Genomic DNA, 14,467 nt, shown 5'->3' on the forward strand with positions numbered 1-14,467 from the left:
TAAATGTTGTTGTTGTTGTTATTGTCAGGGCCCCTTGTATCCCATGGACACAGCCCCCCACACCCCCATCCATCTAGCACCTCAGCTGGCACCCAGAGCTGTCACCTCCGTCAGCCACTGCAACTCCTGGGGCGACATACTGTACTCCCACCTGGGACCCCATCCCTTCTTCATTTTGTGTGGCCTTGATAGCTCTGTATCTTAGTTTGTGGGCCGCCAAGAGTGCATCCATTTTTCAGAGCTCCTCCAGGCCTTCTTCCTGCTCCCCACAATAAGTAAAAGTCTGGACACTGCCCCATTTGTCTGCTTTGTTTACCCTTCCCAAAACCAGTAATTGCTTTTGGTTTTGTATTTTTCTTTTATAGTTCTGTTTCTCTCTTTTCCTATCTGCTCCCTTTTATTCTACAATAATGCTCAGCTGGTGCTTCCTGACTGGCGCACTGCTGTTGGCCAGTGTGCTCCTGCACCAACCTGAGCAACCACTAAAATGATTAAAAGGAACTACCAATTTAAACAAGAAACACCTCCTAACTTGTTTCATGGCACACATTCGTGTTTGCCCCTTTTTGTGACAGTCAATAACATGCTTCCTGGAGAAGCGAGCGCTGCACAGAGAGTTAACAGGTACAGTGAGTTCAGCTGCAATCTCACCCTTCTTTTCTTATTTTCCATTCTGTCACAGACACCAGACAGACAGGCTTCTCTTCTGTTTGTGAGGTCCAAAACACCTGCATTACTTGTTCCTTGTCGCTGCATTCTATCCATTATACTTCTGGATGACTGTTCAGTGGTCGTCATCTCTTAAAGGTCTCTCTAAAGACCAAATAAAACCTGTTAGATTTTGTTGGAGCAAGTCGTGGACTAGTTGGGAGTGAGTCACTGTGCAATGTCACATTATGCGACTGGCTTCATGAGAGCACGTCACCGACTGCCTCTGACTTTTATACATTACGTAAATGAAGGCTATGGCTAAAAATTGCAGGAAAAGTCATTTAATATGACATTGCCTTAAGACACAAACATATGTTTTTCTACTTATGCTTATGGAAAATACTGTCTTGTGTTGAGAAAGGGTAGTGCTGCTGCCTCGCAGTTAGGAGACCCGGGTTCGGTTCTCGGGTCCTCCCTGTGTGAAGTTTGCATGTTCTCCCTGTGTCTGCGTGGGTTTCCTCCGGGTGCTCCGGTTTCCCTCCATAGTCCAAAGACATGCAGGTTAGGTGCATTGGTAATTCTAAATTGTCCCTAGTGTGTGCTTGGTGTGTGTGTGTGTGCCCTGCCTGGGGTTTCTTTCCTGCCTTGCACCCTGTGTTGGCTGGGATTGGCTCCAGCAGACCCCCATGACCCTGTGTTTGGATTCAGCGGGTTGGAAAATGGATGGATGGATGGATGGTTGCTCATGCAATACAGCAAACAAAACTTTTATAATCTTAGAAATGTGTTTTTTCCCCAAAGGCTGCAAATTAAGGTATGAGGCACGTTTTGGAGTTATGCATCAGTTATGGAGTGAACTGCATTAATGGTAATTTTTTTTTTCATATTGAGTTTGCATTTTTGTTTAGCAGATGAATTGAGCTTCCCAATGACTGTGGGAAAGTCTGTCCTGAACGATTAAGTTACAGTGTTTTGTTATCACATCCCATTTGCTGTTCCATGTTGTCCTTATGCACTCCTTTGTATCTGGTCGCTTTAAGAAACGGCAGTTTGCAATGTTTAATTTAAAGTGTTTCCCAAGTTGTGTGTGTCAATAATCAAAACTAAATATATATAAGGTTAAAAAAACACAACTGTTGTAAATGATTAATGTCTGTATGATGTTTTCCATGTTTACCTTTAGTTATATAATTACCTCTGTGGTGGGCTGGCACCCTGCCTTGCGCCTTGTGTTGGCTGGGATTGGCTCCAGCAGACCACCATGATCCTGTAGTTAAGGTATAGCGGGTTGGATAATGGATGGATGGATGGATGGATGGATGTTGAGAAAGACTGCACCATTTTTATGGAGATAGAGCTCAGTCCAGACCAGTGGCCTCTGCTACAGATAAGCAGATTCTTCTTCTTTAGTGTCCAGTCTTAATTTGTGTAGTGATATGCAAAATCAAGTCTACATAATTCCTCAAGAAAGAAGAAAAATATACACTGTTATCACCGTGTATCATGTGTGGGTAAGCTCGAAGTTATAAAAGAAGGTACAAGTTGGTAGTAAATGAAGAATCCGTGACCACTCATCCATATGAACAACAATAAGCAACTCTGTTGTCTCTTGCATGGACACCATTAAAACCAGCTTTGGAGGATGGTAACTTGTGGCTACATTACTACCCCTTTTATCAGTAGGGAAACTCAAAACATTACACCCTCTGAGATGCCCAGTGTCTCACAAGCTGAAACAAATCAAATGCCTATGGGACCTTGAGGGTAGGTGCCTGGATTCTTCCACTTACTTAGCCACAAGCAGGGATCAGCTGACAAGGAACATCGAACAGGGGTGAAAGGACATCTATAGTTGGTGCCACATTCAGATTCAGTTTCATCTCCAAAAGAAATTATTAAAAAATATACATTAATGTATAGGTATATAGGATTTTAATAACATTTTATATATTAAATTTTACATAATAACATAGGCAGAGTGGTGGCTTTGAGGCTAGGGATCTGCACTGGCAATCGAAAAGTTGCCAGTTCGAGTCCTGTATACAAATAGGGACTCTGATCTGTTGGGCCCTTGAGCAAGGCCCTTAACCTGCAATTGCTGAGCGCTTTGAGTAGTGAGAAAAGCACTATATAAATGTAAAGAATTATAATAAAAGTTTGCATACTGAAAATGTACAAAGTAGAAATTACCATTTTTCAAACAATGTAAAATGTGACAGTTTTCCTAGACCAAGGGTGGCGAACTCCAGGCCTCGAGTCCCATAGTGGCTGCAGGTTTTCATTCTTACCCTCGTCTTAATTAGTGACCAGTTTTTGCTGCTGATTACTTCTTTTAATTAACTTGACTCAGGCCCCATAGGTGTTTCTTTTTCTTTAATTAGCAGCCAAACAATAATGAGACACAAAACAAACCACCACATGACCAGCTCCCGTGTGGCCATTAAACAATATCTGAAAGTAAAGAAAGGTGATGGTCTCGGTAAGGTTAATCTCTCAGGTCACCAAAAGATTTTGACGGTGCTCTTAGAAAGAACAGAAAAACAACAAATGTGTGCTGTGGCAGAATGAGAGCAGCAACAAGTCATGGAATGAAATAACGGGTTTAATTAACAGCAAGAATTGGCTTCTCATTAAGAAAGCGATTGGAGTGAAATTGGTTGGAGTTTGAAGCCCCAGGTTAGCTGGTCGTCTGTTAGCTCGTTTCACATCTCATTTCTGCTTGGCTGTCATTTAATGAAGAAAGGAATCAATTCAGAGGGCTGAACTCTTCTAACAGGGCTATTAAAGTGATGGGGAAAAAGTTAATTAGTAGTGAAAACTGGTCACTGATTAGGAAAAGGGTTAGAATGAAAACCTGCAGCCACTGCGGCCCTCCAGGCCTGGAGTTCGCCACCCCTGTCCTAGAGAGCAATGCGCTATGGTTTTGGGGACACAATCAAAGTATGTGGTATGACAGTTAACACAGCTTTTAAACATGTTGGGGGGAACTACACATACTGTGATGTTGTAAATTGCACTAAAGTGATCCCTCGCCTATCACAGAAGTTACGCTCCAGACCCATCAGAATCAGAATCTCTTTATTGTCATTGTAACAAATAAAACGAAATTAGCTGCAGTCCCTGCGGTGTCAAAATATAAATAAATATAATTAAAAAAGGATAAGAAGAAATAAGGCAGAACACAAACATTCAACATAAGACCTTATTGCACAAGATATCATCTATTACACTGCTGCATTGGAGGTGATCAGGTGGCAATTCAATGCCCTGATAGCAACAGGGTAGAAACTGCTATTCAGTCTATTAGTCTTTGTTTTGATGCTCCTATATCTTTTGCCTGATGGCAACAGTTGGAACATGTCATGAGCGGGGTGTGAGGAATCTTTCAAGATGTTTTCTACTTTCCTGAGGCAGCGAGAGCTGTGCAGTTCATCCAGAGAGGGTAAAGAGTAGCTGATGATCTGCTGGGCAGTCTTTACGATCCGCTGAAGTGTTTTCCTCTGCGCTGTTGTGCAGCTGGTAAACCCCACGCGGAGGCAGTAGCACAGGATACTCTCAATAGAGCAGTGATAGAAGGACACCAGCAGTTTTTGGGGGATGTTATTTTTCCTGAGGACTCTCTGCTGAGCCTTCTTCACCAGCTCAGCTGTGTTCACACCCCAGGACAGGTCTTCCATGATGTGGACTCCCAGGAAGCGGAAGTCTGACATCTTCTCCACACAGTCCCCTCCAATGTAGAGTTGTTTGATGTCTGTTTTCTTTTTCCTGAAGTCCACAACAGCGATAGGTGAAAATTCGCGATCGTGAAAGACCATATAAATAAACATTTTTTTATAGTTTAAGCCTTAAAATACCCCTCCCACACACTTTAAGCACATGTAAACTTGTAATGGCGAGCAACGTCTGCGTAACGCTTTCCTTCCCGATGCATATCCAGGAGTTTTACCGTCTCCTGAATGGCCAAGGTCTTCCTCTGGTGCTTAGGCTCACTACTACCAGAAAGCTTAGAAGATGCAGGACGCTTGGGAGCCATCGTAGGGCTTAAAACAAATCGAAAAGTTCACAAAAAGTTTGCTCACAACAATTGGACCACAAGCAAGGTACACGATATGCAGAGAACTGAGATGCATTGGGGACCCACACTTGCTATTCTTGCGAGATTACACCAGATTAGCAACAGCCAATCAGAGCCCAAGAGAATGAAAATCCTGCTCTGATTGGTTGAGTCTCCTCTTTCAGACAATAATGGGCCTTGTAAGAAATCTTCTGGGTACTGAAACGCGAAACTCTTTGTCTACTGTAGTGACTGCTGAAAACCGTATGCTTTGCTATGAATTGGCTGCAAAGTACACTACAGGTAGGATGTGCTTATTGCATTTTTCCACGATATAGCGGGAGCGTGATAGCTGAACCGCGATATAGCGGGGAATCACTGTATGCAGAAATTGTGAAAAGGTTTTGTGATTTCTGTATATGTACAGTATATTATTTCTGCTCATTGTTATATGTTTTATTTTGGCACATTTTCTATTTTCATTTGTCTTCAATTTTGTTTATATAAAATATCTTTCCTGTAAATAATTCACTGGTAAAAAAAAACAATTCATAACATTATATTTGTATGTGTACTATATGTGCAACAGAGAAATTATTATGGAAGTTTACCTTATCTTAAATGTTTAAACATTGCTGAACGCATCAGTCCCACACACTTTTCTTGGCGCACCACAATTTTGATTACATAAGCTTTGAAGAGATTTGATTTCACTGATCAACAAGCATTTTGCTACTGGGTTTCTTTCACCTGTACTTTAACAAATTTCACTTGCTGACTCCAAATCTGAAAACTGTTTTCATCCAGCACGTCCCATTTTTTAGTTATGATGTTCCAGGACTTTGACAACTAGGATGACTGGACAGTAAAGGCGATGCGTTTCAGCATTTAAGAAATATATTTGGTCTCGAGAAATGTGAAGCCAAAATTAAGGAAGGTGTTTTTGTTGGCCCTGAAATCCGTGAACTGATGCTTGATGACGCATTCAAAAGGAAACTGAAGCCCACTGAATCAGCACCCTCATTTATGCAGGTTGTCCAGAATTTTCTTGACAGTCACAGAGTAGAGAATTATACTGAGCTTGTGGAGAATATGCTGAAAGTATATTAGCTTACGGGAGCCAGAATGTCACTGAAGACGCATTTTTTACATTCTCATCTCGACTTTTTTCCACCAAATCTTAGCGATTTCAGAGATGAGCATGGGGAAACATTTCATCAAGATATAAAGGTGATGGAAAACAGATATTGGGGAAAATTCACTCCGAGCATGATTGGTGACTACTGTTGGTTCTTGCAAAGAGAGACGGATGTGCAGTACAAGCGCAAAAGTGAGTGCCTCCAACATTTTTGGGCACGCTGACCTCATTTTTATATTGAGGTAAATTGACATAAATATGCTTTAACGTATCTCTGGTATCGTCTTCTGGTTTGTTTTCAGAATAAAAACATCAAAACAATTTTGGTGTGACAGTCCAAACTCCAGATATTGTGTTGATATATTATATTAAGATCCAAAAGTATCAAAACGTCAATGACGTGTATTTCAAAAGCCTGACGTGCTAGCTAAATTTCATGTATGAAATCAGTGTAAAAAACTTAATAAAGAGATGCTTTGAAGTTCCCAGAAGCAAACAAAAAATATTTTTTTGTAGACCAGTGTTTTTAGACCCGTCAAATTCAGCTCTTCAGTGGTTTAACGTTTTATAGGTGTGTTATATCCTAGTCCTAGCAATATCAAACATCTGCCTTGATGCAGATCTACTTTAATAATGATGGAGTGTTTTGCTACCTAAATAGAACAGGACCAGGCAGAGACAAATTGCTTAGGTGTCCGGAGACTAGCAGAAGGATTAGGGCCACCTGGGGAGCTTGGCCATAAACAGGGCCTGTGCAGAGTGTGGGGATGGGTGCACAGCGGATAGAGAACTATAACCTATAAGCCCCTCAGTAGCACTTCTCCACTACTAAAATCCACTTTTGATTCATTGTTGGGGGGGGGTGAACAGGTGGACTTTTTCTTTATTTGTTGGTGAATTGAGCATGAATTAAAGAACCCTCAAAAAACAGAAAAGTGCTTCAGGACAAAAATGCACCTTTTGTAAACACAAAATTCAAATCCTATTCACTGTTTTATGTACATGAGAATGGATCATATTTATCAGTAGTGCATTATCTAGAGATTACAAAATATCAGTTGGCTGGGTGGCGTGCCCATGTAACAGTGGGAAAAAAGCTGTGCATTTTGAAGAATATCATCTACATTAGGGAGAGTCTGACCACACAAACGTTCATTGAGGAGATCCTACCATCCTTTGTGTTAACTTTCAGGAGCAGTATATCAAGATGCCTACAGTAATTGGCATCAACAACCTTCAGCTTCAGATTGGGTATGTCTGGAGTGATCATTGCACAATGTTTGGTTGTGATTCAGTCATGGCAAAAAAGTTATAAAGTATCCTAAAAATCCATAAAAACAGACCAGTATCTTCACCAGCTTGCCTAGATATGGCCTTACACAGGGCCACCAATCCCCAACTACTACCTGCTGGCTTTGGCCCATGCAGACCCAAAATGGTAAGGTGGTTTTTGAAAGTCCAAAAATGTCCAATAAGGGAGAAAAAAACAGTAAAAACAACTCAGTCACAAATGTTTATAAATGAGGATTAACAAAAAATTAGAAATATAAAAAGTGCGAAGAAAGGGCATATATAAAAAGGCAACCCAAAGGCAAACATGTCTCAATACGCAATCTAATTAGCAGAAACCATGAAAACAAGCAAAGAATCAAGTAACCAGAAATTGAAAAGCAATACTTACAAAACAACAATCAATGAACCGCTGCCGGATCCTTCTCTCTGCCCTCAGTATAGACTCAGTAGAAGTGACAACAGTGTGGCCTCTCCTCAATGACTGCAACTTTAAAGTTAAGAACACAAATAATAAATGATAAACAATTACAACAGAAATAACATTAAAAAACATGAAAAATAATAACAAAAACATTAATAAAACATGGAAAAAACTCTGGTTGAAACATAACAGGTTTTGTTTACTATGCATGCCTTGATTCTGACTCTGGTCATGGTTTTGGAATCCTTTCTTAAATGTTGTTGTGAACTAAAGGTTCCAAAGCAGGCAAGTCCCAAAAGTTCCAAAAGCAATTCCAATGATGCCCATTAAGTGGAGAAAACACCGTCAAAAATCCCCAGCTAGACATAAAAAGAGGCTAGAAAACTCTTTATAAAATAAAAGAGTTAATGTTTTGAGTAAAACTGTGAAGCTCGGAAGAGCACAGAGGGCATACAGTGTTGGGCCCTTGAGCAAGGCCCTTAACCTGCAATTGCTGAGCGCTTTTAGTAGTGAGAAGAGCGCTATATAAATGCAAAGAATTAATTATTATTATTATTATAAAGGTAATTTACAAAGAAAATGCAATGGAGAGAGTAAAAAACACAGCAGAGGTTCAAGAATCCCAGAAAATGATAACAAAAAACACAAGGTACAGTAAAAAACACAGTAGCTCACCCACTCCAGAGCACATTCACAATGTACCGCCAGAAACTATGAGGGACCCTTCAGATTTACAGGGCAGTGGGCGGTTCCTGGTGGTGACTGGCAGGTGGCCCTGCCTTCTGTGGGAACGCCCACACAACACATGGAACATAACCAAGACATTGTGTATAATAATAAACAAAAGAAACATTAACATAAATAAATAAGTCAAACATTAACAAATTAAACATAAAAGATGGATTTGAGCCCATGTCACCAGTTCTGTACAGGGGGTCCTCGGGTTACAACGTCTTGACATACAACGTTACGAGTTTACAACGCTCACTCCCATAAAAACGTAAAAAAAAATTGAGACGTGAGAAGGAGTAAAAGGTAAGAAATTTTTTTTTACATTCATTTTTTCTGTTACTACAGTACAGCGTACAGTACAGTATATTTATGTCCTTTTCCTTTTTCTGTGGCTTTGTTGTGTTTTTATGTTCTAGATTATGATTTTGCAAATGGTAAGTGACTTAGGCTAGGGTGTGTTTCGACTTGCACCAAAATTCAGGTTACATCACTGTTGTAGGAATGGAACTGTGTCGTAACCCGAGGACCCCCTGTACTGTCAATTTAATGCAAATTATTCTTCTGGGTGCAACAGTAAACTCAGACACTGTAAAAAGGAAACAACACTATATCTATCGCAGCATTGCTGCTATGATTGGTATTATATTTTATATTAGCGTGCACATTTGAGTCCTATTTTTGCTTTCCTTTTATGTACTGTAAATACAGGTTTCAGAGGTGGGAGAGTTCAATTCTGTGGTTACTACCATTGTAGAATATTATTCTAGAATATTTATAACTATTTTGGGACTTTGTTTTTGGACATCATTATGAATTCTGTCCCACTGCCATTTTGTGGAGTTTTGTTATGGCGTAGCTAGGCAACTGAACCAGAACTGTTTGAAGGTCAAAGGTATAAAGTTCTTCCCAAACCCTTACTTCCTATCTGAGTTTGTGGAAGAATAAAAGAATAGTGTATGTTTATTTAATTAAAGCTCCTGGTAAAAGAATTCTGATCTACACATTTTTGACTACGAGTTTGGGTTTTTGATTTTGGCTTGCCGACAGTGTTTGATTAACTTCTTGGTTATGAATCTTTGCTTGTTGTTCTGGCACACATCTCTTCTTCTGGTCCTTTATTTAAACATTTCTTTATCGCCTTTAATTAATTCAAGTAATAGTTACTAGCTGACAGTGCATTCTGTTCACAAAATGTTTTATATTCTACTGTAGAACGAGAGGCACCGCTACTCTGGAAAAGGAAATTCTTCAAATTCCATCATTTGAATTCAAATGGCACTTGACCTGATTGAATTCGGCCCCCAAGTGCCCTTCAGAGTATGTCTAGCAATCTAGTAGCTCCTAATTAGATGAGATAATAGCTTGCCCTGAGCCTTGCCTCTTTTCCTTTTCCATTGTTCTTCTTAAATCATAACCCTTTTTCCCATAATGTTTTCACTTCATAACTTTTTGTTAATTTTCATGTCCTCTATCTTTCTCTAGATATGCTTGTAAAAAGCTGAATCTGGTTTATTTTGTTTTTGGCATTTTCAATAAGAGTAAAATATTGTTGATGATAAATACTTTAACTGGTTGTATAATGAGTCCAACGTTATTAGGGTGTGACAGGAAAATATTTTAGGGGCATTGCTGCCTCTCAGTAAGGAGACCAGAGTTTGTGTCCTGGGTGTTCCTCATGTCCTCATGCCTATGCTTTGGTTAGGTGAACTGCCATGGCTAAATTGGCAGTTATATATGTATGTATTTGTGAGTGTGTGTGTGTGTGTGTGGGTGTGAGTGCCTGCTGCGGCAGACTGGCACCCTGTTCCTGTCTTGCAAACCTACCCTGAATAAGTGGGTTAGAAAGACAAATCTCTGCTATACTAAACTGATCAAAATAAATGTTACAGTATATCTAATTATACTAAAGAAAATCAGGAGAGTGAATGGTAAAATAAAGAATATTTCATCATAGTGATCAAATGTTTATTTCCCTTTTTCTAAAACATGAGCATTGAGAGATCTCTTTACTCACTCTTAGACTACCAGGTTGGAATTAATCTGTCAATCCAGACTTTTACTTTAAAGTTAATTCAACAAAAACACGGGGACACAGTTAGAAACTGCTTAAGGGTAAATTTTGCACAAATATTACAAAGTTTTTTTGTTTCAAACAGAGAACCACAGAAACATGGAATAAGAGACCAAGTAGTGTGGTAGAAAGTAGAACTTTAGAAACCCTAAAAACTCAACTTGATGTTATTTTCGAGAATGTACATGGATTGGTGAGCCTTGCTGGGCTGAATGGCCTGTTCTTGTCAAAAGTTTTCTGATGTTCTAATATCAGAGGCTGAGAATAGTAAAGGCCACACTGGTCAAGGCTAAGCCTAAAATTATACCCCTAAGTGTCTACTGAAACAGAGCTGGTACCAAAAAAAATATTAATGCAGCTATACTGGATATAGTGCCTTTAACAGTGAACTACAGGCTTTTTTTCCTCAGGCATTTCACCAGCAGAACTTTCTTTTTTTCCTATTCTCTTTAACAACCTGAACACAGAACTGGACTTATCATTATAATCATTAGAAACTGAGTTTAGTAACTTAACCAGTATATATAAAGGATAAGTTTGGTATTTTTCAAGTCAAGATTATCTATTCCCAGACAGGGTATGTATGCATTTGGCACACAAAATTGTGTTCTAAAGTTAAGTGATTTCTATAAATTAAAAAAAATATCTTGCCGCTTTACAATGGAGGGTATGGGGCATGGAAGAAAGCTTAAACACTTACCAAGTACGTCCATTTTTCAAGCCAAGACAGCTGTCGAGTATAGATCTGCGCCTTCTGTGTTTCTGACATGTTTGTGACAACAAAAGGGTTCTGGAAGTAATCATTTTATTGCACATTCCTTGTGCTATTATTTTCATGGTATGGATATGTTTTCTATTTTCTGTCCGGGTGAGGATACCCTGGAGAGGTGGAGATACGCTCTAGAGATGAGAGGAATGAAGGTCAGTAGGAACAAGACAGAATACATGTGTGTAAATGAGAGGGAGGTCAGTGGAATGGTGAGGATGCAGGGAGTAGAGTTGGCGAAGTTGGATGAGTTTAAATACTTGGGATCAATGGTACAGAGTAATGGGGAGTGTGGAAGAGAGGTGAAGAAGAGAGTGCAGGCAGGGTGGAATGGGTGGAGAAGAGTATCAGGAGTGATTTGTGACAGACGGGTATCAGCAAGAGTGAAAGGGAAGGTCTACAGGACGGTAGTGAGACCAGCTATGTTACATGGGTTAGAGACGGTGGCACTGACCAGAAATCAGGAATGGAGGTGGCAGAGTTAAAGATGGTAAGATTTGCATTGGGTGTGATGAGGATGGACAGGATTAGAAATGAGGACATTTGGGAGACAAAGTCAGAGAGGCGAGATTGAGTTGGTTTGGACATGTGCAGAGGAGAGATGCTGGGTATATTGGGAGAAGGATGCTAAGGATAGAGCTGCCAGGGAAGAGGAAAAGAGGAAGGCTTAAGAGAAGGTTTATGGATGTGGCGAGAGAGGACATGCAGGTGATGGGTATAACAGAGCAAGATGACGAGGACATAAAGATATGGAAGAAGATGATCCGCTGTGGCAACCCCTAATGGGAGCAGCCGAATTGCTTGTGTGAATTCTCACATACACACAGAACATTAGACCAATCAACATAAGAACAGGCCACTCAGCCCAACAAAGCTCACCAGTCCTTTCAACTTAATTCTACTAAAATAACATCAAGTCAAGTTTTAAAAGTCCCTAACTGTCTACTTGGTCACTTATTTCAAGTGTCTGTGATTCTCTGTGTAAAGAAAAACTTCCTAATGTTTGTGTGAAATTTACCCTCAACAAGTTTCCAACGGTGTCCCCGTGTTCTTCATGAACTCATTTTAAAGTCACCATCTTGATCCACTGGACTTAATGCCCTTCATAATTTTAAACACTTCAGTCAGGTCTCCTCTTCATCTCCTTTTGTTTAAACTATAAAGGCTCAGCTCTTTTAATCTTTCCTCATCACTCATCCCCTGTAGCCCTCAATCAGCCTTGTCGCTCTTCTCTGGACCTTCTTTAGTGCTGCTATGTCCTTTTTGTAGTCTGGAGACCAAAACTGCACACAGGACCCCAGATGAGGCCTCACCAGTGTATTATAAAGCTTGAGAAGAACCACCTATGACTTATACTTCACATGTCAGGGCGCTATATAACCTGACATTCTGTTTGCCTTCTTAATGCCATCTAAACACTGTCACAAAGTTGATAGTGTCAAGTCCACTACGACTCCTAAATCCATTTCATAAGGTGTAGTTTCAATTTTCAGACCTCCCACTGTGTATTTAAAGCAAATCAAAAACAAAACCAACCACATGGCACCAAAAATTTACTGTGATTTGGTCCGTCGGGAGGAAACCACCCCCTGAAGAAGTACGGTTGGTCTTCTGTTAAAATGGCTGAATCATACAATATTGGTGTTTTTTGTTCAAAAATAACATGTACTGTATAAACTATTTTACAATGTGTGCGTAATTACAAGACATGGATTGATACTCAACAACTGTCTTGGCCTGAAAAATGGATGGAATTTGTACGTTTTTAAGGTTTTCCTCTGTGCCCCATACACTACAATGTAAAGCGCCAGTGTTGGCAAAATATTTTTTTTTACATTTAAAGAAAGCAATTAACTTCTGAACCCAATTTCATGTGGTAAATGTACATATAGCATATTTGTGAAGAAATAACTTTGACTTGAGAAATACCGAAGTTTCCCTTTAAGGACTCTGCAAGTTTCTATTATTTCTATTATTTACTTGCTAATCTATCTTATATATAAACGGATTAATAAAGTATCTGTCTATCTATCGATCTATCTATTTATCTATCTATCATGTAGTACCTTTCATCTATCTATCTATCATATAGTACCTTTCATCTTTCTATCTGTGTACGTGTGGAAGTGTGTGTGTCTGGTTTGTCCGGCCCGGAAGTGCGAGGCTACAGCATGAAGCTCAAAGAAATCGACTCTGTCGCCAAAGTGAAACCGCTGAGAAAAGAGTAACTCACTTAGCCACTAATACACAAGTGAGGCGAGCACATCGGCAAAACAAAACCTCCGATGAGGCAGAAACTCGCTTAGCCGCTGACAGACAACGGAGGCGAGCACGTTGGCAAAACAAAACTGCAGAGGAAAGAGAACCTCACTTAGCCACTGATGCACAACCGATGCGAGTGATTGATTGAAGTGCCAGAATCCATGGTTTCTAGGAGCCCGGGCTTTTTACAGCACAGGCTTACACAGCTAGTATTATATACGTTTAAAAAATTTTTTAACATAGTTTGTGTTTCATTTTATTATTTCTTCTTTGTGATTGTAATTTTTTTCTTTAAGATCTTGTAAAACACTTTTCTATGAAAATGTACTACAGAAGTAAATATTGTTGCTACATGTGAGATCAAGCATTAACAGTCTCCCAAAATACTTGACAAGAGCAGGACAATAAAATGTCAGTGATATTTATTTAGCCATATTAGTGGAGGAAGGTAAATGGAAATGTTCATTTTCATATTTATTATAATGTGTACATGAAATTGTTACTTGAAAAACATTTCAGTAATACAGTACCAACAGAAAGAAAGACACACGCACACAACATGCGCACATACAGAATGAAATATTAACTGTATATAAAATTATATATAACATGACTATGTTTAGCATGTACAGTATTTGTTCTTAAGATTGTCTGTTTAGTAACCTTATGACCTGTGGACAGAAGCTCACTCTGAACCTACTGATTCAAGTGCCAGTGGTCCTGTACCATTTGTCAGAAGGGAGAAGTTAGAAAAGCAGCTGTGCAGGGTGACTGAGGTCTTCATCAAGAACTGTGCATCAGAAGTGGGAGGTAAATTTAACATATTATGGATCCTGCCTTGCACCCAACACAGTTGGAATAGTTTTCAGAGTACTACACTATGTTGTTTTATGGTTTAACACTTTAGTTACTCTACTTGAGCTGACCCTAATGATCATGCCGCACTTCTTGGTGAGCCATGGAGAGAGGAATTGTATAAAATTTGATCAACTGATAAGCAGGAAGCATTAGTGAGGAGAGGAGCCAATAAACAACATATTGTAAATGTGCTTATATGACTCAGATATAGGTGCAGGAGG

The 14,467-nt window shown here is 39.6% G+C and overlaps 2 protein-coding genes across 2 annotated transcripts in view; one reads left to right on the top strand and one right to left on the bottom strand.

The window, feature by feature from the left end:
* Positions 1–14,467, bottom strand: part of myl4 (myosin, light chain 4, alkali; atrial, embryonic) — a 301,275-nt gene that overhangs the window by 118,818 nt on the left and 167,990 nt on the right. The window lies entirely within an intron of this gene.
* LOC114664762 (sodium channel protein type 4 subunit alpha-like) overlaps positions 1–14,467 on the top strand; it is a 183,074-nt gene that overhangs the window by 64,128 nt on the left and 104,479 nt on the right. The gene's annotated exons all lie outside the window — the stretch shown is intronic.

Source organism: Erpetoichthys calabaricus, chromosome 14 (assembly GCF_900747795.2).
Source record: "Erpetoichthys calabaricus chromosome 14, fErpCal1.3, whole genome shotgun sequence".
Classification (NCBI taxonomy): domain Eukaryota; kingdom Metazoa; phylum Chordata; class Cladistia; order Polypteriformes; family Polypteridae; genus Erpetoichthys; species Erpetoichthys calabaricus.